This window comes from Megalops cyprinoides, chromosome 4 (genome assembly GCF_013368585.1).
Source record: "Megalops cyprinoides isolate fMegCyp1 chromosome 4, fMegCyp1.pri, whole genome shotgun sequence".
Lineage (NCBI taxonomy): Eukaryota > Metazoa > Chordata > Actinopteri > Elopiformes > Megalopidae > Megalops > Megalops cyprinoides.
The window spans coordinates 30,597,642-30,621,677 of record NC_050586.1 but is presented as its reverse complement, the minus strand read 5'-3'; positions in this window follow the sequence as shown (position 1 = coordinate 30,621,677).

Sequence of the window (24,036 nt, the reverse complement as noted above, 5' to 3'; positions counted from 1 at the left end):
GCGGATGTAAGACCAGGGTGTTGTTTTGAAAAGAGTGTGGAGGGTGTGTGACAGTGTAAGGCGGAGGGAGAGTGAGTTCAGCCATGCCTCGGGACAGCAAGCTGTGTCCTCCTTTGATCATGCGCACGGAGCTTGTTTGAGCTCTTCAAAGGCAATCAGGCTAAAGACCCCTCCGCTTCCCCTGCCACGGGGGACTGCTGATGGCCCATGCTTTCAACGTGACCGCTGGAGGGAATACTAAAGAGAGCCCATGAAGCACTGCTCAGACAGAGAGAGAGAGGGGGGGGGGGGAGTGATGGACAGAGAGGGTGAGGGAGTAGGGAGAGAGGAGAAAGAAGAGGAAAGAGAGAGGGGGAAAGAGGGAAGGAGTGAGAGAGGGTAAGAGAAATGTAGAGAAACTGAGGGAAGGAAAGAGGAAGAGTAGGGGACAGGGAGTGTGTGAGGCAAAGAAAGACTGAGAAAAAGAGTAGTGAAGAGAAAGAGAATGAGGGATACAAAGGAAAAAAGAATGGGAGAGTGAGAGAGACAGAGGTTTAAAGGGCATCCAGCTTCAGGCCAGGAAATGAGATGACAATTCTATCATTTCGGTCCCATTTACCTTGCTAATGTTACTCACACGCCATTGTACCTTATGGTCCACCAGACCTAGCTTCTAAATCTTGGGTAACAGTCTAAAGAGTTCTTAAATGTTATAGTTTTGATGGTTGCTTGTATCGCTCGGCAGTTCTCTGCATAATATTTGTTGTGTTATAGTAAAAAAAAATGGGTAAAAAAAAACTCCTGATGAGCAAGTACTGCCATCTGGAATTTTCCCATCCCAAATGTGATTAAATGACACTTTTTGTCAGCTGCATGTATTCCATTCTCACTTCTCCATTAACGCTCCCACAGAAAGAGCATGCAGGGTGTCCCTGTTTGACAAGTAAAATTGCCTGGCGAAGAGAGTAGCCTGCTGAAAGATGCAAATATCCAGTGTGTGACACAGTGCTGGGGAACTGAGAATGCGCTGAAGTGGAACCATTGACCCGTTACCCTCATAAATGCACGTACTGTACACCGAATTCAGATAAAGGAGAGGCAAACCCCTTCTCTCCTCTGCATGTCCTCTTAAACGAGGGTAACCTCACAATCCCTTTGAAGGCGTCGTTTCTTCTGAAGTGATATTATGGAACAGGACATAAAGTAGTGGGCCTCATTTGTCGGTGCTTCAGCACCGTAAAACGCAAGCAGACTGTAGTCTCGAGAATCACCCGTCCTCGTTGTAATTAACTAGCGTGTCCTCCAAATGACACATCAAACAGCTATCACAGCCATCTTTATGATTCACCTGAGGTAAGTATCAGTGTCTTCTTTCATAGTCTTGCTGGAGTTAAAGGCAAAAATACAGTGCCTCCCACCAGAGACTCTGAAGTTAAGGTAGTTACATTTCAGTTAAAAAAAAAATAGCACATAATTTCTATAAAAACCACATTGGTGTTGCTCAATGTGTTTGCCAGTATCAAAAATGAAAACATGATATAGTAAAATGATATGCCAATAAAAGAGAGAAATTTCTCAGTTTCTTGCCTTAATGCCAGCAGACATGACCAGGAGGTCATTATGTAAGGATGAATGGTCAGCCCTACCTAGCCCACTGGGGGAAAATGACCCCCTTTAAGTCAGACCCCTGAATCAGCCCACTAACCAGACCGGGAAGGAGACTAATAGGCCCATTCCGAATAGGAAGTATAAAACAGAGGCACCTTCACTTCAAAGTGACCAGCCCTAGCAGGTCAGGGGTCACACTTAAATGCTTTAATGTACAGTACTAAATGCACAGATTATTGTCTTGTGGGAGTTCCAGTAAAATGTGTTAATGTTACACAGCAAGATCAGTTTCAGATCTGTTGTAATTACTACCTCATTTTCTCTTGCATGGGTGCTGTGGTTTTTATGATTCTTTTTAATGCTTTTATTTTGTCATGGGCCATTTTTTGCAATACAAACAACAGAGAAAATGCTTGTATTTTGTCATGGGTCATTTTTTGTAATACAAACAACAGTTAACTGTGACCCATATTTCATTTCTTTGTGGTACTTTTCACTTCAAATTTAGTTATTTTTCTTTGTTCATTCTTGACTGGGAGTATCAATTACACAATAACTTTGCTTTTTCAAGTCTCTCCAATTTGCTTGTTGGATGAGTCACAAATATATCTTTTTCTTTTTGCCTCTCTATAAAATATATGTAAGCACTTGTAGATGTAATGAATCTAGGGAGGGAAATGATTTGTGTAGTTTCTGTGGAGCCCTTTTCCTGCTTGAAATGATGTCGCTGGTGTGAACTGCAAAACTAGGGGGGCCAGAGTCTGAGCTCCCAATGACAACAGCAAGGGTACTTACCAGATAAAAACGCTGCTTGTAAGTATTGTAATGACATTGTATTCAAATACATTTACAATACATATACTTTAATATGGAGCTGGTCCCTCTTTTGCAGCTATAACAGCTTCCACTCTTCTTGGAAGGCTTTCCACAAGATTTTGGAGTGTTTCTGTGGGAATTTGTGCCTATTCATTCTGTAGAGCATTTATGAGGTCAGGCACTGATGTTGGATGAGAAGGCCTGGCTTGCAATCTCCGTTCCAGTTCATCCCAAAGGTGCTCGATGGGGTTGAGGTCAGGGCTCTGTGCGGGCCAGTCAAGCTCTTCCACACCGAACTCATCAAACCATGTCTTTATAGTCCTTGTAAAAACAGTACATTCATATATCCAGAAACAATATGAAATCCTACATAAGATATTAAACATAAGAAATCAGACTCACAAACAGCCAACAACAGCAGGGAAGGAGCAATGTTATCTGCAGCAATCAACAAAAAAGAGCACTTTATGCCATGAACATCTCATGAAAAAGGAAGGAGACATACCTTTATTTAATTTCACATAAATCCAACTATTTTCAAGAATGTTCAAGATGTGAATCTACAGTGGTTGCATACATTGGGTCAATTAAGGCAAAGGCCAATGAGGGTAAGATAGAGTCCACTGTGTGCATGTGTGAAAAAAAAGTGAAAAAAAAGGATTCTTGTACCAAACCCTTTCCAGTTTCAAACACCTCCATAATTCTCTACTTGACAGATATCGCAGAGGGAAATATTAGCTTTACATAACTCAAAAACATTCCATGTCATTTATGTTTTCTTTTGATGTTCATTTTAGCTGCGCATTTCAACCATCCCCGATCATCAAAACAGTGCATTCTTTTGCAAATCTGCTTATTCTATTGACATTCCAGTGTATGTTTGTACATTATAGTGGAAAATGTAATTTTTGCCTCACCCCTCCCCAAAATCAAAGTAGCACAAGCCTTTGAAAAGATTCATTTTCCAGCTGTCCATCTTGTGACTTTTAAAGATATCACTGAGAAATTGCACATCAGATTGAGAACATCATAATTACAAGAATGCCAAATGTTTAGTTCTTTAAAAAATATTAAACAGATTAAATTATATATCTATATATATATATATATATATATATATATATATATATATATAGGTATATGTTATAGATGATATTTTTCTTATGTATGTCTCTATAGAGACATGTCTCACCGTCATATAAAAATCTTGCACACATCCCAATATAACTGATGTGGTTTTGATTTGAATGTGCAGTCTATCATCTGAACAGCAGGAATTTGCCTGGTAACTGCAACAATGCCATAAAGCCACATTATTTAATCAGGCCACAAACTTTCCTTTCTTCTGCTTACATTTTGAAAACAGATTATTAATGTGCCTGATTCCAAACCACAATAGCCAGCAACCATTGTTTATTCAGAGCAATAACCCATCATGGGAAACTGGAGTAATCTGGCCGGGCAGACAAACTGAATCATATGAACGCTTTGGGCCATGTGTGCTTGTTAATTTCAAATTGATGTAATTTAATTTTTTTGGCACACCCAGGCCACTGCACTGCAACGGATGCCAGCAGTTGCTGCAGGTATAGCTGTTTTTCACCCTTTTAATCTGTACTCAGTGACTTTAGAACAACACCAACACATGCAAGACAGATGAAGATGGAAGTCACTCCAAATTTCATTTTTTGAATGCTGACATCCCGCTCCCAGTCACTGCTGATTGGAGGCCAAAATCCCACCAATGATCATCTGCCCAGTCACCACAGTGTCTGTGTTTATGTAAAGAGCTGATGGATTTATTCCTTCTCAAGGCTGTTGTTGTCTGTTCTATGCATTGTATTTGTCGCCACTGTTTTCCAGGTGTATCTCTTGCCTGCCTTTTCCTGAGGTCAGACAATAATTATTAATAAATAGGAGTTGGCATGGATTTAAAAAAAATGTACACAGGAAAACATACTCTGTCCATTACTTTGTGACAATGCAATTTCTTGTATCAAATACATTTTGATTGGCAAAAAATGTTTTCTACAAATGAAAATGCAGACCTACTCACATACAAAAAGTATGGGCAACATTCTCTATGAATAAATAAATAAACACCACCACAATTACTGATATTGAAAAGAAGTGACATTACAAGGATTTTTAAAAAAATCTTATTATATGGAGATAAGGCGATCTTTCAACCTGTCACTTCACACTAAATACCTACATACATCTGTAATGGCACCCGTCTTGTTAAGCCTTCTGGGCTTCTTTTACAAAATGTGTTTTAATTTCTTGTCAGTATATTTCCTGAGTCTTGTTATATTTACACACAGGATTCATGACAGTCATGACAGCACAGTAGTTTCAATATATCATTTGAATTGATGTGGAGCCGTCTGAACGTCATATAACTCATCACACAGTGGACTGTAGTGTTATGATTCTCTTTTTCCCCTCGACTTTGTTTCATCACACTGAGCTGTCTGGGCCAAAACCCCAGTTCTATGTGTTGTATAAAACTTGTTTTTAGCCTGGATCCAAATGCAATGTGTGACTCACATGGAAGAACACAGGGTCTATGGGGGCCCTTAAATCAAACACCTAAGCACTGTTTGTCTGTGTTTTCAATTCACTCTTGGAGTGGGTTTGATGTCAGGCCAGTACACTCTGCAGCATGCGACTAACCACCTTTATCAGGGCAAGTGGAGAGGCACTGGTGACAGGAAATGAGAACACCAACACAGGCAGCATTCCAGGACACTTACAGCAGGAATTTGCTTTTTTTGGTAATAGGAAACCATTCAATTAGCATATTTCTTATTGACAACACCTGTGTAAGAATATGTTTAGAGACTGTGTCTATATTTAGAAACTGTGAATTATGTGAGGTTAAAACAACGTCATATTTGATTTTGGTGCTGGGAAGTTTCATAATTGGACATCCTCATTTGTTCTGTGAGTCGAGCCTTATCACAGCCCAGTTACTGGTATGGTTACCTTGTTTCTAGGTTTTGACCCTGACCTTGAAAAATGGTGGTCAACAGGAACCAAGCACATGCTTTTCCAGACATGGAGGGAGAAGAGGAGGGGATCCTGTAAACTCACACTGCCTGACGTGGTTGACACCGGCATGCCAAGCTTTTGTTGTGTGTGTGTGTGTGTGTGTGTGTGTGTGTGTGTGTGTGTGTGTGTGTGTGTGCGTGTGTGTGTGTGTGCGTGTGTGTGTGTGTGAGTGTGTGAGTGTGTGCAGGTCAGGAGGAACCTGACCTGAGCAGGACATATTGGATTTAACAGTTATCACCTATAGGACTGTACATACTCAATCTCTCATTGTCCAGTTAATAGAGGAGGAAACTCAGCAAACAGTATTCTAACCTTTCGATTCTTGTCTGAGATACTTTCGCTCCATCGCCTTGCTCCAATCTGGGAGCAAGACAAGAGAACGGGATGTTGCTAACAAGCAGCTGGAAACCAGCTACCTCCACCCATTAGGCGGGCGACTGAGTCGCACTCTGCTCAGCGGACTGACCCCAGGTCAGCTTCAAAGTTTGGGGGCGGATAAGAGGCTCGTAGTTATGAAGACTTGTTCCAAGGGAAATGTCTGGTTTTATCAATATTTATCAGGGGAAGGATCAGGGGGTAGGTGTTGATTGGGTACACTGACTCCTTACAGGTCAGGGTTTGCTCTTGGGGTGTGGAGGGCAAGGTGAAGCTGAGTGTTAATTGGTCCAGCCTATCTGAAATGCACTGTGGTGGAGGGCCAGAGGAGGAGGGGACAGAGTGGTGAATGACAGAGCTGCAGGGGACCATGGCAGACAAGACCTGACCCACAAACCCCTCTGTCACACTGTATCGACCATCATGCACCCTGAAAAAAAAAATTCACAACTGAAATAATCACCTACACATCAACACACATAACTTATGTAATGGCGCTTAGAACAACAATTTTTTTTTCTCTTTTTGTTTATAATAATTTGCTCACAAGAGGTGAGGAGGGTGTGAGGAAAGTACTCCATGAATAATGAAACCCCAAGTTCACAAAGAGGATTAATGAAGTCTGTTGGGATTTGATCACAGCTACATATGGTTGAAACACACAAGGTCAGAAGAGAGTCACCATATTCCCTGTTCACTGCTCTATTTCAAGCGCTTTGTCTGTGTGATCAAAGTAGCAAAATGCATCCTGAGACTTTCGTGTAGAAAGTTAACCCTTACACGGCCCAGCAATAAACTACTGATTTGCATCATATTGTAATTATTGATGAATAGATATAATTTTAGTTTTATTTTAGAATAATAAATTTAGAGCTGTAGTTTAGAGTGTGCAAAGACAGGACTGTGAGATTTTTAGATCACCCCAGAATGAAAATCCTCCAAGCAAGGGAGCGACCAATAAGCTGTGCAGGGCACTTCAGAAGTAGCTGAGTCACTTTGCAGTGACACACGGTGAGGTGTGAGAGGTGTAGGCATGGAACCACAGCACAGGTTGATGCAACAAATGGACTGTTTCAACATGAAAAAGTGACTGATCTTAACTAGTGTTAATTCCTCAGGTAGCCAAAACAGCATGCGCTGATGAAACCTGCGATAGCCGTCACCCATGACTATGGTAAACCACGATATTACAATACCGGCAAATACGCTGAGCCTGAGCAGTGATTCAGTGAGAACCAGAAAAATTCACATCCGCAAATCAAGACTCACAACCGGAATGTCTCTATGCATTAATGAGTCAGACGAGCAACGACTGCTCTACGCGTGTTCCCACTGGCCACCTGCAGCTGTACGTGGTCCAAGCCACATCAGCTTGGAGCCGTTCAAAAGGATCATTTGTGTTTTCTGTTGAATTTCTGTAGATGCGCATGACCTGAATTCCCTCGAGCAGACTTAGTGGGCAACTGTCCCTCAATCAACACCTACACACCAACTGACACAGCCAGGAAATTTAGGAAATTTCTCAGATTTTGTTTTTAATGCATGCTATTGGCACCTGTCTGAAACTGTGAGAGAGGAAACACTTTTGGCAAATGCTCCTCTACATAAATTTGTAGGGTGTTGTATGGGTGTTTTACCTTTATTGTTGTAGATTACTGCTGCCATACTCAAATTTTGCTTCATGTTAGTTCACGTTCTACTTCCTGTTAGTAGCACTGGTAGCATTACAATGACAAATAAGTAGCATTTGAAATATAGTTGGACAGTAATAGGCTTATTCAAAATCGAGTTTATATCTGCTCATTTGAGAAGTATAGGTTTAATGTTAAGTAATTAGTTATATCAGTATAAAGCACTGTATGACTTCAGTTTTGTCTTAGCAGATCCAGCGACAGCTCACCCATAGATTGGCTGCTTTAATCTTCCCCTCCACCAACTGCAGCTAACTATAAAGGAGGTCACTGCATTCTTGTGCAGTCAGGGAAACTTTTATTCAACACAAGACAAAAAGAGCAGTCATAAAATCAGTATGCCATACCTTTTTCCCCTAGTTTTTGCTTTTTATAAGAAGAAAGTAGAAGCAAATACAAAGACCTTTTTGTCCCATTGTTCATTTATGAAAGCATGTGAACAATAAAACATCCTAATTTCTCATTCTGTATACAAAAACAAACAAAAAAAATAAACAAAAAGCATGCCTACGTTCACCCAGCCCACTCTGTCTACATCAAGCATCACATCAGAACGGGAGCTAGCGGAGGCCTCTTCCAGCCTGGGCCAAAGTACGCCTGCAGATACTGAACAAAAATACATCATGCTATAAAAAACTATGGCAAAGTTTAGATGTAGCTGGAAATAGGCCACAGTAACCATGATATTTTTTGCTAGGTTTACCATTGCTGATTTGAAAGAAGGTCAGTGTTGGATTTGGTTCACGGGATAAACTATTCATTTGGATGTACACCACTGACACCACTGGCTGGAAGGTTACACATTGTATCAACTCTCATGATGCTTACAGTAACATTTTCCAATAACATATTGAAATGTGACATGTTTCATTCTGCACTCTAGAGTCTTATAGATATTAGCTAATTAAAACATACATAAAATATGATCATAATCACAATCATAATCATAATAAATGTAAGTTTTTGTAATCATGTTTCTGCCATTGTGCCTTTTTATCATAACCACATGCTTTCTGTTCTTACATAAATACAAAATTTCAGATCATAACATTTCACAATATAAAGAGGAAATTATTTCACAATCTATTGTGTGTTATTGCTAACTCTTTCATGGGAGATACTCTAACTCTAAACATTATAAAATGTTTGAAATAACATCCATTATCCTTATTTAATACTTTATTTCTAGCAATAAATGATATATTTAACCCCCAAGTGGAGGAACTAGTTTTCAACACCAAAACATCTGCAGTTGATCACAACCTTTCTCTCCTTTGAGAACTCTAGGGTTTACAGCTTGTCATTGCTGTTTAATGTTATACAAAAGTAAAATACAAAGTCTAAGGGCATCTTACTAGTGTTTATGATCTAACTGACACCCATTAAAAAAGGGAACAAAACTCCATAGATGGTGATGGATTGTACTAAAAAATTACTTGCGAATAAGTACTTCCCTCTTTGCCGCAAAGTTCACCATTACATGATAAATCAATGTCACAGACAGAGAGAGTATTCAGAGGACATGCAGAAAGGAATTGCATTAGAACATTTTATCATAACATATATAATACAAACCCATGGATCCAATAAGCATTTCCTGTGAACATTAACTGCAATTAAATAAGTTTCCTTTTACACAGTCATACCATGTATCCCTAAAGCAGGGCTTCATGGCCTGTGCTAAGGTCTCTGAGTAACAAAGGAAGAAAGAGACAACATATATGCATGACAGTTTTGGAGCCCTCTTGTGACAGCAGCAGCAAAGCTGGATTTGTGGATCTGTAGATTTGTAAAGAGCTGCTTGTATGATGTAATGCCTTCCTTACTGATAGATAAACGTTGGCACATTTTGATAATGAACCTTTTTGTTGGACCCTACCTGACTGGCTGATATGTGTCTCGTAATACTGTCATAATACTGAGAGGGACCTTACTGTAGCTGTCTTCAGTGACAGCTACAAGTGAAGCAAATCCCACCTCTCCCATGGGCCTCGGTCACAGTTTGCACGGATTACTTGTGTGCCCTCTTTGTTTCTCTCACACTTTGGATGGGCTTGAGACAACATTAAAGCAACTGGAGCAGAAGACAGGGAATTTATGAGAGGCTGGGGGCCAGCCCCTCAGGTTGTACAGTACTAAAATCTGTTTTAAAAGTTTACAGAGGGAACAGGCTGTAACCTTATACAGTACAGGGTATCCATTGGCCAATCGTGTTCTCTGCCAGCCACCACGCCTCTCCTTTGCGGCCTTTTCAGCGCCCCCCCTCCCTCCCCCCCCCCCAAGGTGTGACCCCCCAGGGCGGCTAATGCAATAACCACGTCAGCGAGAGCAGCACAGGGCAGAGAATTAAAGTTACCCTGTCAAAGTGCTGTGAGGTTTTCCTCTCCCTCTGTGCAAATGAAGAGCTTTTTAAAGATCTCCACGTGGCTCCCACAAACCTAACCAACCTCACATCCACCCCCCCCCCCCCCCCTCACACACACACCCCAAAACCTTGCTTTATGGTGATTGGAGGCGCATGTTTGGATTTTGACTTTGTGCTCAGGTATTGAGAACAAAAAACTGAAGGCTTAGGATGTGCCCTAACTCTAAAGTAGCTTTGTATCAGATGCTCCTCATTCAGATTTTCTGACTCGACTCACTCTTTCAGGTCAGGAACTGCAGATACCCCTCACGTATTTTTGGACTCCAATGAAAGTGCTTACTCACTGTGAGGAAAGGCCTACAATATAGCACCGCACTGCAGCAGTAGTTCTTCACATTATGTACTGCAGAAATGCCAGAGAAAGCTGCTGATTGCAAGACGTTTTCCAGTTAGCACTGTGTGTAAGAGAACAACTGTATGACATTTTTGTAGCTGGTCATAGCTGGTCATAGATATGTTCTGCATACTTTCTCTTTTTCTTGAAACAGCAGTCATGCCAAGCAGAGCTATGTTGTTTAGCAATTTCAGTGAGAGCTCCAGTCCCTGTGCCCACAGTAGGATTCAAAGAAGCAGCTCACTAATTTAAATATAACTTCAGGGAGGTGAAGACGATGAGAGATTCATCTTCATCTGAATTTTTTGTTTTTCTACAGTACATGCCTTTTAAAAATCAGCATAAATCCCTCTCTTATGTGTCCTCATTTTTTTCTCATCTCTGAGGGAAGATGCTCTCACAGCTGAGTATTCCTTTGGGCATTTTCCGAAAGGCTTGAACATCCTCACTTTGGCGTACATGTTCTTTTCCTTCCCAGCACGCTTTTTATTCAGGGACATTGTTTCAGCCATTTTTTCTGTATGTGTGTGGGACAGATAGAGGATGACAGTGGGTATGTGTGTGTTGGGGGGGCAGACTTAAAAAAAAAAGTGTCATCATGACAATCAAATTCTGAAGCTTTCTCTTCTCAAAGAAGGGATGAGAATTAGACTAAGATGACAGAGATGTTTATTCAGTTTGTCTTTCTTAGCTCCCTACCTCCAGTCCCAAGTCTCACTCCTTGGCTGGCTTTATGGCCAGATCCATATATGTTTGTTTGTTTCATATTACAGCTCTAGAATACCCTCTCAGTGGCAGCGGGGTCATGAATATGAGGAGTTCTTAACTCCAACTGAGAGATCAAATGGCCAAAAACACACATGCTGATATGATTCCATTACAGTAGGATGCTCAGAAGGAAGTATTAGTGAGGATGCACATGTGTGTTTGTTCATCTAAATAGTAGTGAACGGACTTTAGTTTTTTGTAATTTGTAAATACATTAATATTTTGCAACTTTTTTAAGCTGTTCTGGGTCTGCATACCTGGGTCTGCATTTGGTTATCACAAAGAGGCAAAACATTTATTTCAGTGTGATTATCAGTCCAATCACTGGGGACATCACAAATCAAGAGAACAACAAAAAAAATCCTTCAATTCCTTCAATTTAGTCATGGCTCTTTTGCGTGCTTAAATCATGTACACATGGGACATTGAATGTCAATAAATGTGCGCTCAGTGCAGTGCATAGTGTTCCACTCGCAACTGAGTTAAGGAAAAAAAAAAATCTGACAAACTTTTATTCATTTTTTTAACAGCAGAGTCATACTTGCTCCTGTTGCCTGTTAAAACATGGATGAAACTGCAAACTCTTTGAAGTCATGGACTTCTGTGTCAAGACACATGGAGCAGGGCTTTTATTGGAATCATCAAACTGCCTGGGGACATGCAAAGCCTCCAGCCATTGATATCACCTCACCCTGGATGACTTACTGGAAAGTATTCACTTGCGCACACAGGCTGGCCTCACATGCTCGGACAAAACGTGTACCATTTCACAAAGATTCCCTTTTTTAATTATCATTCATATTTTTTCACCTCAGCTTTGGAATCTCCAACTGAGTATTCAGCTCACCTCACTGCATACATCCTGTTCTCACGCACAGGCCATTTAAGAAAAGTGCGGGCAATCCTCCAACACACTCACCGACAGCCAAATGCTTGTAGCCAAACTACAAGACCCATAGTGCACTACAATAAAGCCAGAGCAGTTTGGAGCAGCGTCGATGCACTTCTCAGTGATGACAGCATGGCAACGTGTAGTCACTGACCACTTGAGGGAAGGTTGTATGAGGTGAGAACAGGAACCCTATCCATGGAGGAACCCTTCCCTACCTCAGCAGGATGAATCCAATGTTCAGTTGCAGTGGACTCCCAGTCAGCTAATGAAAAATCCTACCTTCAAACTAACAACATTTGAAATTACATTCAAATGTCTGAGCTATAGGGCTCAGATTTCCATTAAGATTCTGTGGCTTAATCAAGCACTGTATCTTCTTACACTATAAGACTGTTACTGCTGCTCAGGTGACGATGAGAGAGAGACATCTAGGATCAGGAAGGTCCTTCTATGCAAGACATAATTGGCCCCAGTTTAAATTTTGCACTGAAATGAACATTCATCCTCTGTATTCATTTTGGTGTATATATATATATATATATATATATACACAGCAGAAAAGAGGAACCTTTGTCTAGAGGGAAACCACCTCCATGCTGAACCCATTCCAGGACAGATGGTGAGCAACAGACTCCAGATTCCTGTGATGGCCAAGCCATAAACCATGCTGCCAATGATACAAAAACATCCAGCAGCTCTGCTTTATTTTTTGTAGCATAAAGGTTATTAGGGTTTTATTTGTGACAAAGCCCTAATCAATCATCATGACATGAGTGGTGAAAAGGGTCATCCATTTCCTTAGGAATCACTATGCGGTTCTCGGCTCACATTGCTCATTTAGGGAGACTTACTACTTCAAATTTCATCCTGGCTCTTCTACCTAGTTACAGCACTTAAATCTTGCATTGTTGTTCAGTTTTACACCAGTTGTTGTAGGTCTTATATTCAGTATGGCACTGGTTATTACAAGATATTGTGACATACTAACACCTGTTTTGTTGTAGAATTGATTGGTTTTCTGTAAGAACTTCTGTGCCAGAAACCTTGTTATATATAATTTTTATACCTTTGCCTTGAAATTTGCTCTGGTTAAGAGTGCCTGCCAAATGTAAATGTGGTGGGATACCAGGTTTCATTAAAGCACTTCTTTGGTTGTTTGCAGTTTGAAAACATTTTGAATTGAATTGTCATTAGATTTCACAAGGAGAATGCAACAGGTGTTACCTTGGCAATTCACTGTCTGTGAATGGGTTGAGTAACACCTATCTGTGTCACTCCTCAGTGGCACAATATCGTGTCTCCAATGACCTGTAGACCTGCACTAACTGTATTAAGTAAAAAAAATCATTATACACCATATATTATCCAGTTTAATTGTTTGATTTTGGACAATAAATAAGATAAACCAGGAGGCCTCTCCCACTAGTTCCTGAAAGTTTCTGTCTTTCTTCCAACTAGAAGTGTTTCCACTCAGGCACTTGAGATAGACAGCCTCGTCCAGCAGGCCCGAAGCCAAGTGTGAACTGCTAGAGTGCTGCTGGAAGATTTGTTTTCTTGCCTCATCTGTTGAAAAACTTCCATAGGAACCATGTCAACTGTAAGCACAACACACCAGTCATTTTTAAATGGCTAAATGCCACAAGCCTATGTTGAGGGAAAACATCTCATTGGTTAAAAAAGAGACAGATTTCAGCAGATCCTCCCTCTCCAGCTTCACCTCATATCACATGGAGAGAGCATGCCTATGCCAGGGCAGGAGTGTGATGCCAGTGAAGCAGTGACCCTGAATTGGGGGATCTCCTTGTCTCACAGATCAATCTTCAATTCTTCTTCAACAGTTACATAAAAGGATTCCCTCGATAACTCTCCTCAGTGAATCCCCTCAATGTCTCAAAGGTGTGCAAAGCTGTTTTTTTTTTTTTAAGAAAAAATCCAGCTGTTTCTCTGAGGTTCACTCTTCAACACTTTTTTTCCCAGAAACCATGAAAGTAATATCAAGCCGCAACCTGATACATACATTTAATGAAAACCGCAGGGCTAAACCACTAAGGCTATGGCTAATATAAGAGGCCCTAGGTGTTCTTTAAGCAGGTAATTTAGTTCCAAGGCTGATGGAGGTTTTCCATGCACGGCTGAAGAAGCATGACCTGCCAGATGCTTGTGTGTGATCTCTCTTTAATAGCTGGAGTGAGGCTGCGGACACGAGACAAATGGGGTTGCCTGAGTTGGAGACATGGGTGGCGTGGGGGAGTTGTTGTCTCACCTCTGTCTTGCCCCTGCTAATGGGATAATTGGCGTGTTCTTCCCTGTTTCTGAGAACGCGGGTGTGGTCTGTGATGGAGCTCTTCACTGCCAGGAGAAAGACTTTCACATGTAGGTCCCTCCGGCAGACTGTCCATGACCCCTATGACCTCTGCAGATCCAACACGTCTGACTTTTCCCCAGATTCAGCTCAGCTTTCCCACAGTCAGGGCACTTTAGTCCAAGCCTCCATCTTGGAGTAAGAACAATGCTCTCTTTTACAGCAAATGGCTAAATAATGTCCATTAATTTTCCCTCATAAGTGTAATCTTTCATAAATATTGAATGTATTTCTTAAAAGGAAAAAAAAACTCCTTAGTAGATATTCCACTGAGATTTTTATTGCTAATTTGATAAGTGGGGCAGTGATTTATCTAGGTGTAAATGATGAGAAAATAACACAGGATTTGACATGTTAAAGAGCAATACAGCGTGACTAACTGGAAAAAGTGTGTGTGTGTGTGTGTGTGGATATGTGGGTGTGTGGGGGGGGTTTGGGGGGGTCTGAATTTGGATTTCCAAGAATAAATGCTTCATATTTATGACTACAGTAAACCCTGTGTTTGAGAGGGGTAACATTTCAGTTTTGTTTTACATGCAGAATGTAAACGACCCTGGAGAGCCACAATGGTGTGTACAGTACAGCGTTCATCATATTACTGAAATTTATGTCGAAATCTATAAATCTGCAAGGATGCATCCCTGCCAAAAGCATTTTCCCATCTTGCCTAAGAGCTCCGGTGTGGGAGCCGGAGTCTTCCATTGCATTAATGAGGCGGTTTACTTTGTCAGAGGGAAGGCCTTCCTCTGTGTAGAGTCCGTTTGTCTGGGTTCTGTACACAAACTGATGACTAAGTGGTGCATGCACACCCATGTTGTTCTGGCTGTTCCTCTGACCCTGCTCCACACATGAAAACTTGATTGATGATTCATAAATCATGCTGTTTATTCCATCCTGAGAGGGAGATACCCATTTGCAAAACATATGCATGCAATCTCGCATATCTGTGCTTCTTATTCCCATCACACAGACACCCCTCTTGCTGTATCCCAGAACAGTCTGGAGATACAGTCTGCACACTGTAAGATGGGGTCGGGGGTCACCTGCTACTGATGGTCAGATGCACAAAGACAGAGTACCCAGAGGGCTGCAGGTTGCATTGTAATGTCTGCTGCTATGCTTTTGTGCAAAGCACTAAATCCAAATTGCTTCAGTAAATACCCAACAATACTACTGGATAATATATAATGTCCTTGGATAAGAGTGTCTGCAGAGCAATGATTCAAAAGTGCGGAGGTACATAGTCATTATTCAGCTTGGAAATGGAGATTACAGTATTTCACATAATGGGCTTTCAGGAGAGTAAGAAATGAGATCAATGCCAAACATGTGTTTGTGCTTCCATTCACCTGTCTTCACTGAAAAAAAACAAGATGACAGTGAAGAGGTTCATTCAAGGTTCGTCATCCTCCTCTTCAGATCAGAGGGGAAAAACACATCCATAAGAGCTGGACGTTGTAAAACAGCATGCTTATGAATATTTTCTCCTTATAAGAAAAACTATTTTAAGCCATTGCTGTATTTGACAGGATAGGAATGCTTTCTCACATTGTAGTTAGAATACTGCACATTGCGTACTGAATATGTTGAGGTTGCTGATTTTAAACTAATTATTTATAATTTAATTATTTATAAAGATAAATAAAGAAAATAAAGATAATGGCAAAGTTCACTTATTGTTCATTCTTAAAGAGATACATTTAGGATTTCAATAATTTCAAATATTTATCTGAAATCCTGAGCTATGTATCTTGTACTCTCCAGATAACCACTCACACTGAATCCTGAATAATTATTTTGTGATCACAAGATGATAAACCCCAAAAATGTATGTATATAACAAACCAAAAGTACAATTGCCAGTCCTTTTGAAATAGACTCTGTTACATGGCAGAGCAAAAGTGGTATGGGTCTCTCAGGGTTTCCATTTTGACATCACCTGTTGTTCTTAACATAATCCAAGACCTACCTACCAACATAACACCTTCAAATGAAGAAAAAGTTGAAGTGAATGAAGTTTATATGTCAGCAGAGAGTTGCTGTACAGAAAGAATGCCACTAAGGGAGGCATCTGTTACAGCTGTAAACTAGAGTGGAGCCTCTGGAGTGGCACAGCACTCCTCACCCTCACACGCCACGAAGAGCACCACAGCCCCACACGTACCAATGAAGAAGGGACATCTTGTTTCTCTCAGTAATCAAGGCCATCGAGAACCAGGCATTCTGTTTCGCTGGAATGTTGAGGCAACATGTATTTCCCGTGAGGCAATACTTTGGATAAGACAGTTTTGTGCCAGTGTTGCTCCATTCTGCTCTATGTTTGCCTTTGCTGTGGGCTGAATCAGTGTGTTCCAATGCTGTCCCAATATCTGGAAATTCAATGTCCCTGGGTTACAATAGCAGGGCTCTGAATTACCAAGGAACACTATCACTGTGTGGTTTAGGTATTAATAATAAGGCAAGTCACTGTGCTGAGGAGAGTCAAGCCAGTCAGCAGCCTCATGGGACGCAATATTCAACATATCGCTGCATGGATGTGGGTCCACTAAAAAAGTATGAAAAAAACATGGTTGTTATTTTTCCATTCAGACCTTGTTCCTGAGCATTTCATGTGCTTTAAAGTAGGATTGCCACCAATGCATCACACCCCATATCAAAGGGATTTAATTCTAGGAGAGATGACATTTCTGGCTCCATAGGCAAAGCATTTGTCAGCTTTTAATATGCTTATACTGGCTGCGAACCACTGAAAAGGATACATATTGCATGTGTTCCAGGAGGCTGACAAAATAAGCTGTTTTTTGTTGCAGAACATCTGTAAAAATGTAGATGTAATGTTTCATATACTACAAAAAGGAGCGAAGTATGCATACTGTGATCTATTAAAATATGCAATGTCCAAAATAGATGTGCCTGTTCATTTGCATGTGCTTCTCTCCATCTACTCCCGATATCCGTGTTCACTGATAGCCATGGCTTCCCACATCCACAAGCATTGATGTGATTTATAATGCATGTTAAACAGATTTAGTGTCTTTAATCCACCAATAACAGAGATCAGGCACTAAGCCTGTGACAGTATCTGGCAGTGCTGTTGGCAGCGCCACCCTGGACTTTGGCCCGGGTACAACTGGCCCACTCGTCGTATTTACCATAAGTGTTCTCCGATATTCGAGTTGCTCAGCTAGGAGAGGGGCCCCCGTCCAAATGCCCATGAATGCTCTTTGTTTCAAGGAGTTCAGCTTTTTAATGACTTTATTCGCTGGGAGGGTTGCAAAAGCGCTCACAGAGGAATCGCCTTGGACTAGCTTGGTTTCTGTGGGTGTGTGTGAATGCACGTGTGTGTGTGTGTTTGTGTGTGTATGGGCAAAAAGAATGGATTGTTGCTGAGTATATTCCAGTCTATTCAAGTTGCAGGTACATCATAGTCATCTGTACATGGCATGATTACCTTTCTCCTTTAAGATTACAATAGATACTCTTACCTGTTTGAATTTCACTATTGGCTTATATTTTCTTTCATTTGTTTCACACTGGCCACAGGCAATGAGCTGGAGCTATCCCAATAAAGCTTAAAGGATTAAATACACATAACTGCATTTTAAAGCCTTTCAGCATTTTCTCTTTCTACCTAGAAGTTCACTATGGTTCTGCAGAGAGTCCAGGAGACATTGTGGAATGTGTGTGTTATTGGCAGGAGCATGATGTAATATGTAAGAAATTGAATTTAACACTAGATGGATTAAAACTGCAATTTCTAGTCCCTGCCTTCATGCCTGATGATAGAAATTAGCTGTGTTTTGTATAGACTGCAGAGTCCTCCATGGAAAAAAAAAACAAAACAAAAGTCCAGTCTTTTGTGGAGCGAAGATGTCAGGTCACTTACAATGCTGCGGGGTAATTCTTCTCCATAAACTGAATGCAGCAGATGTGACAGTCCAGCTGACAGCAAATGGATTTCTCTGTCCTTTCATTGCCTGATGTAGCAGAACTGTTATATGAACCCACAGATACAAGCTGACAGGGTTTTCTTGTCTATGGCCCCAACCTCATTGGCCAAGGCTGGAGCGCACAGTATACACTGTTTGTTCTGAGGAACCATGGAGGTGACGGTGAGTCACTATGCACCCAGGAGCTCACTGTAATGACACCATTTGGCTCTTTGCAGTCCCGTCCACTCATCAATCTGGGTGGGACTCTGTCTGGAAGGCAACAGGAAAGCGGTCAGAGGGTAGCATGCCAAAGGGGGGCCTGCGCTTTGCTCTGTTTGGTAAGCCTGGTTCATACCCCGTCAAGAACGCAACATTGAAGAGCTTGAAGACCAAACAAAATAATTATCCATTAACATTCTAAGTTGCTGATCCAAATGATTGTTTGTGACCTTGCTGATGTTTTTCAGAATAACTTTAGGACCATGGAAGAAGATCTGTGTCCACCTGTGGTTCAAGGTTTTCTTGAAAAACATAGCACAGCAGCAGTTGTTTTCAGTACTACATTAATATTAAGTAAGTCAAAGAAGGTCATCTGACAAAGGAGCCTTTGAAGTTCTCACAGGCATTTTTGTGTCTGGGCCATGAATCGGTGGACTCCAAATTTTTCTTTTAAATTGATTCCAGAGAGGAAACAATCCAGGTTTTTGAAATCAAGCATAATGCATATTAAGCAAAATGGTGTGCTTGCTTTGTATGTTGCACCTCTGTGTACTACATCACAGGAACTTCAATATTTAATTAGCAATTGGAACAGACCAGGAAAGAATATGCAGGGAGCAGGCCATTAAAGTATCATGATGTTCTATTGTGGTTTTATTCAACATGATAAATGAACACATCCTCGTATTCAACAGGCCCAGTGGTAACACAAGATGTAACAGAATCATAACTTTTGCAGTCAGCGATTGGATGTGGATTCTGGAGTGCCATAAACAATCTGACATCTTTGAAACCCAAGTCTCTGGGCTTTTGGTGGGGCTGAGTGTGGTGAACAGGGGGAGACACTGCAATGTTATGACACCATATTGTTCCAATGCTCACAAGCAATCCAGTTCCATTTTTTAATAACTGATGTTTTAGGTAATTAATTAGCATTGCTGTTTCAGTTAATTATTGTTGCAACAATTGCTGCTGACTCGAAAAATGTGGTTTGTAGTGTTGTGTTCAAAGTGACAACAGTTCGTCTGTGTTTTAATTTTTAAGAGCCAGCCGCACTAATCTTTCAATATTTATTACGAAATCATACTTAAGAATTTCTAAAAGTGGTGGTAGTAGTAGTTGTTGTTGTTATGTTTGAGTAAGGCCTCATTTAATTAGATTCCCTTGCATTTGTGGTCACAGTACGTTCTCATTTCGCACTGGATTTGGGGGATTTCATGTACCAGGCGTTCCTCAAGGGCTTGACCGCATATGTTTTCCTCGCCATCAACATCGCAGTAAAGAAAACCCACAGATCTCTTCACCTCTCTGCGCTTTGTGTCTGCCGTGCGAAAAAATTCTGATTGTGATGGTGATGATGATTACATTTATCATTAATATTCGTTCCAACTTACTGCCTGGGGGTTGACTGGCAAAGAATGGCAGGTTCATAGAGGGGTCAGAGGTAACTAGGGATAACTACAAAGGGATGGGTAAGAGGCTGTTCCCAAAACAGGCTTTTATCTCTGCATGTGCTACACAATCTCTTACACAACCCAGAGCAAGCTGGGAGGCCAGAGGTGTTACAGTGTCTTAGTAAATGACTCTAATTTCTGCCAGTCTTTTACTCCAGAGGGTGATTAGCTCAGCAGTGCAGAGGAGAAGCAGGGTAAAGTTGAGGACATAAGAAATTTCTAATCACAGTTGGTGGACAAACAAGAAAAAAATAGAAATTGAGAGAAACACTTCAGGCTGCTCTCTGATTTCTCCCAGAATTAACCTTGTTTTTTGGAGCCCGTAAACGATGCCACATTTGCTCTCAATTGGGCTAAACTCACACCAGCAAGGCAGAAAAAAAGCACTGTGATTAGCTCACAGGAAATCGGAAGGAAGAGACCATTTAGAATGTGTGTGGGGGAGGAGGTGGGTGAGAGAACCCCCCCAAGGCCATTCTTACTCCCATTGCAAAGTGGGGATCAAGGAAGGAGAGTTGGGGGGGCTTACCACCCTGTCTCATCCAGCTGGCGGATTTTCAAATGAGACAATCAGGAAAAGACCACTCACACAAGACACATTCCCTACTTCAAATTCAGTGTGTAAGTGAAGTAAACTGGCTGTATGGAAAGCAAACAAAGGTTACTGTAGGTAAAGGATTAGACGGACAACTCGGACAACATCACATGATCCAGGAATGGCCTGTCCTTTCCTATTCAGACCGCAGTAGCAAGGCTTTACATGTCCGTGGATGTTGTAATAGAATGGACAATGTTTGTTATAAAGTTCTGGGGCAAATGCAGCATCTAAAGTGAACAGAAACCGTATTTCCACAACATATATAAGGGATTTTATTACACGGATATTTCACAACTGTGCCGATTAGCCACACTTTGCATACCCTGGGAAAATTTGATGAAATCGATACGGTACAATAATCCCTGGTGGTTTCCAGGGAGACCCTCTCTTCTCTGGGAACAAATGGATCATCCAACTAAATCAGCGCTGGTTTCATAATCTCTGCCTCTAACACAATGAGCAGTAAATCAGGCAGAAGAAAGGAATTCCCTCTGCGACGTATGCAATGCATTAATCCGACAAACAACACCATCGCTTTAGACTGCTTTTGGTGTGGTTGCAATGGAAGATCATAGAGATTTATGACCATGGGTATTCCCTGGAAAAAAATCACTCGCATGTGGGGCGGAAATGTACCCAGTTCTGCCACTTGTTATATCATCATGTTTTGTTTGTGCACCAATCTGAAATTTAGAAACATCCCAAACAATTTACAGGATCCAAGCTTTTTTATTATTATAAATCCAAATCAGAATACAGTCACAAGTTCCAAAATCCTCAAAAAGAGATTGTGCACTCAGACATGGCAATAAAACAAGTTGCAGACCCTTAACTGGTGAGAAAGTTTGCCAAACCTGCCTTTCATGAAACTCAAATTTGCACCCAGAGATGAAAATAATAGCCTGGTGATACAAATTTCGAGACCGTTATTCAGGAGGCCAGTGAATCTGGCTGGGCGAGACCCAAGACCCATTAAAATAATTGAAAACTGACATTTTGAATCATTAAAATGTCATAGTCCCTGATTTGCCATATTTGTTTTGGTTGAGTTTTATGCGTGGCGTATCTTCTTGTGCCACACACCCCTTACCGTAAAACAAAAGAAACACTGTTCCCGGGCCCTTTCAGACATGACTCAGGCCATCACAGGGAGACTACCCATTCAGGCCTGCAATTCCACCGCTCACAATGGCCTGTTGACGTCTCGAGGAGAGCTGAGGGAGAGGGTCTCTTTCTGCCGGCCTCTTTCGATCATTATATTTATGGGGCCTCGAGGCGGGCCTCTACATATGCGAGTGATGTGGAAATTAAGAGCTGTGCGTTTGGCGTGGCTTCATTGTTTTTGTTACAATTAAAGGGGGGGGAAATGTTCACGGCACCTCTTTTCTTCCTTTCTGTTAACAGTAATCCTCTAAGAGATGGCTGTCTCAAATGATATTTAACGTTTGTGGGGCCCTTTTAAAAGCTTAGCGGCAGGTCCAGAGCAGCCTGCCTACAGGAAATATTCTCTCTAAGTCATAGTACTATAGTACTATCAATTCCTAAGAATAAGAAAAGTTACTGGGCATGCAATTCAGGTGTTACTAAACACAAAACTTAGAACAATCAACATGAGTCAACGTGTGTGTGTGTGTGTGTGTGTGTGTGTGCGTGTGTGTGTGTGTGTGTGTGTGTGTGTGTGTGTGTATGCGCGTGCATGTTTGTGTTTGCCACAGTGAGTTCTAAAGATCAGACGGGCCCCCTCAGTGAAAAATTCCATTGTTACTCCAGTCTTAACTTTCCCCCTTTGTTTTCGTAGCTCATGTTGTGTGCGTAGCAGTGGTTGAAGTCAAAGTTTGCTTAGCAGGCAGAAAAGAGCAGGCCCTCAGGTCTGCATCTGTGATATCATCTGTTCCATTATCCGTAAAAGCGGACTCGCTGTTCTGCGACCTACAGGGAGGAAGAGACGAGGCCTGAGCCCAGAGATAGAGAGAGCTTGTTTGGGAATCCCTGCTACACAGATGACATGACACACTGTTTACAGCCACAGGGCTCGTCGTCATCATCATCATCATCATCTGTTCCATGCTTTTCAAAGTGCCCTGATCAAAGATTCTGCAATATGGACATGCCTAAGAGATATTAATTAATATATTTTTGCTGTTGTTGTTGTCAACAACCCATCATCCACACCACCCCGCTCCCCACTTGACCCACCCACCCGCCCACAAACCGCTAATGTGCGCAACAGAAAGGGGCGGGAGACAAAGTAAACCCCCATGTGACGCTGAAGAAAGTTACTCTGCACACATGTGCATGCGCACACACACACATGCTCTGTGTTTCGAATGACTCACCACCGTGCCTGAGCACAACCATGGGCGTCCACCAGCTATGACACAGGAACAGCCTGTACACTCTCATATCCATTACCACCATTTTCAGATTCAGCAAAAAAAAAAACAGATAATTCACTTCCAGTGTGGTGCGTCAGAGCACCTAACTGGTAAACATGTGCTTTTCACATTTCCGCAAAGAGCCAACTGGTCACACAAACATGGAATTTCTGAGGTAGGTGTTTATCTAGACGTGGACATTCTGACTGGAACACCTGCATTCTAACGAGACAGAGGAGAGCTTTTTCAGAGAGAGATATTGTGGTGTGGCTCTCCTACATATATCCCACATAAATATGGTTATAAAATATCTGCTTAGAAGACCGCCAGCACTTTTATTTCCAAAACACATTTTTTCAAATTAATTCAAATTAGAGGGAGCTTAATTAATTATATTAAATCCTCTTAAGTCCTAAGCTTCCCTGAATAATATACATAAAATGTCTTCCAAATTGTGTATTGGACTCAACACAAGACATCTGCGCGCTTTGTTCTCGACCTCCAGTGCCGTGTAATGTACTCTTGATCCTTATCAGAATGAAAGGAGGTTTACTGCATTGAGTGCCATGAGTTGTGCTTCTTCATGCATTACACACGGCATCAGAAATCAGAATTGGATTGTAATATTGGCAGACCAAGGTCATGTAGTTTTGTCCAGCAAATGATTCTGACCTTTAGACTTTGTACGCCTCAGTTTCAATCAGGATCTGTTCGTAAACAAACAGGGCAGACAGGTTAATAAGCAGTGCGGGTGTGTAGAAATGACAGCAGCAGCTCAAGCAGTACACCTTGACAAAAATATAGACCCCAGTTTATTTCTTTATTTATTATTATTATTTTGTGCATTTTACAATATCAGCTTAAACGTGACCTCCAGTGTGATAAGGACCGAAGTTGTCAGGTCTGATTTCAATCAAACGATCTTGCTTTGACCATTGACCTGAAAAGAGTTTTTGCCCAATGGGTTTATTCTCCCAATGTACAGTTACTCGTTCAAAAATAATGACATATTTTAAAAATATGTTTTTTTTTGTTTTGTTTTTTTTACAGAAGATAGTGTCTCTGCTCTCAGAAAGGTCAGTGTAAGCACAAGACAGTAAACAAAACATAAATTATGAGTTGACATCAATGAGGGATTGAGACCATATGACATT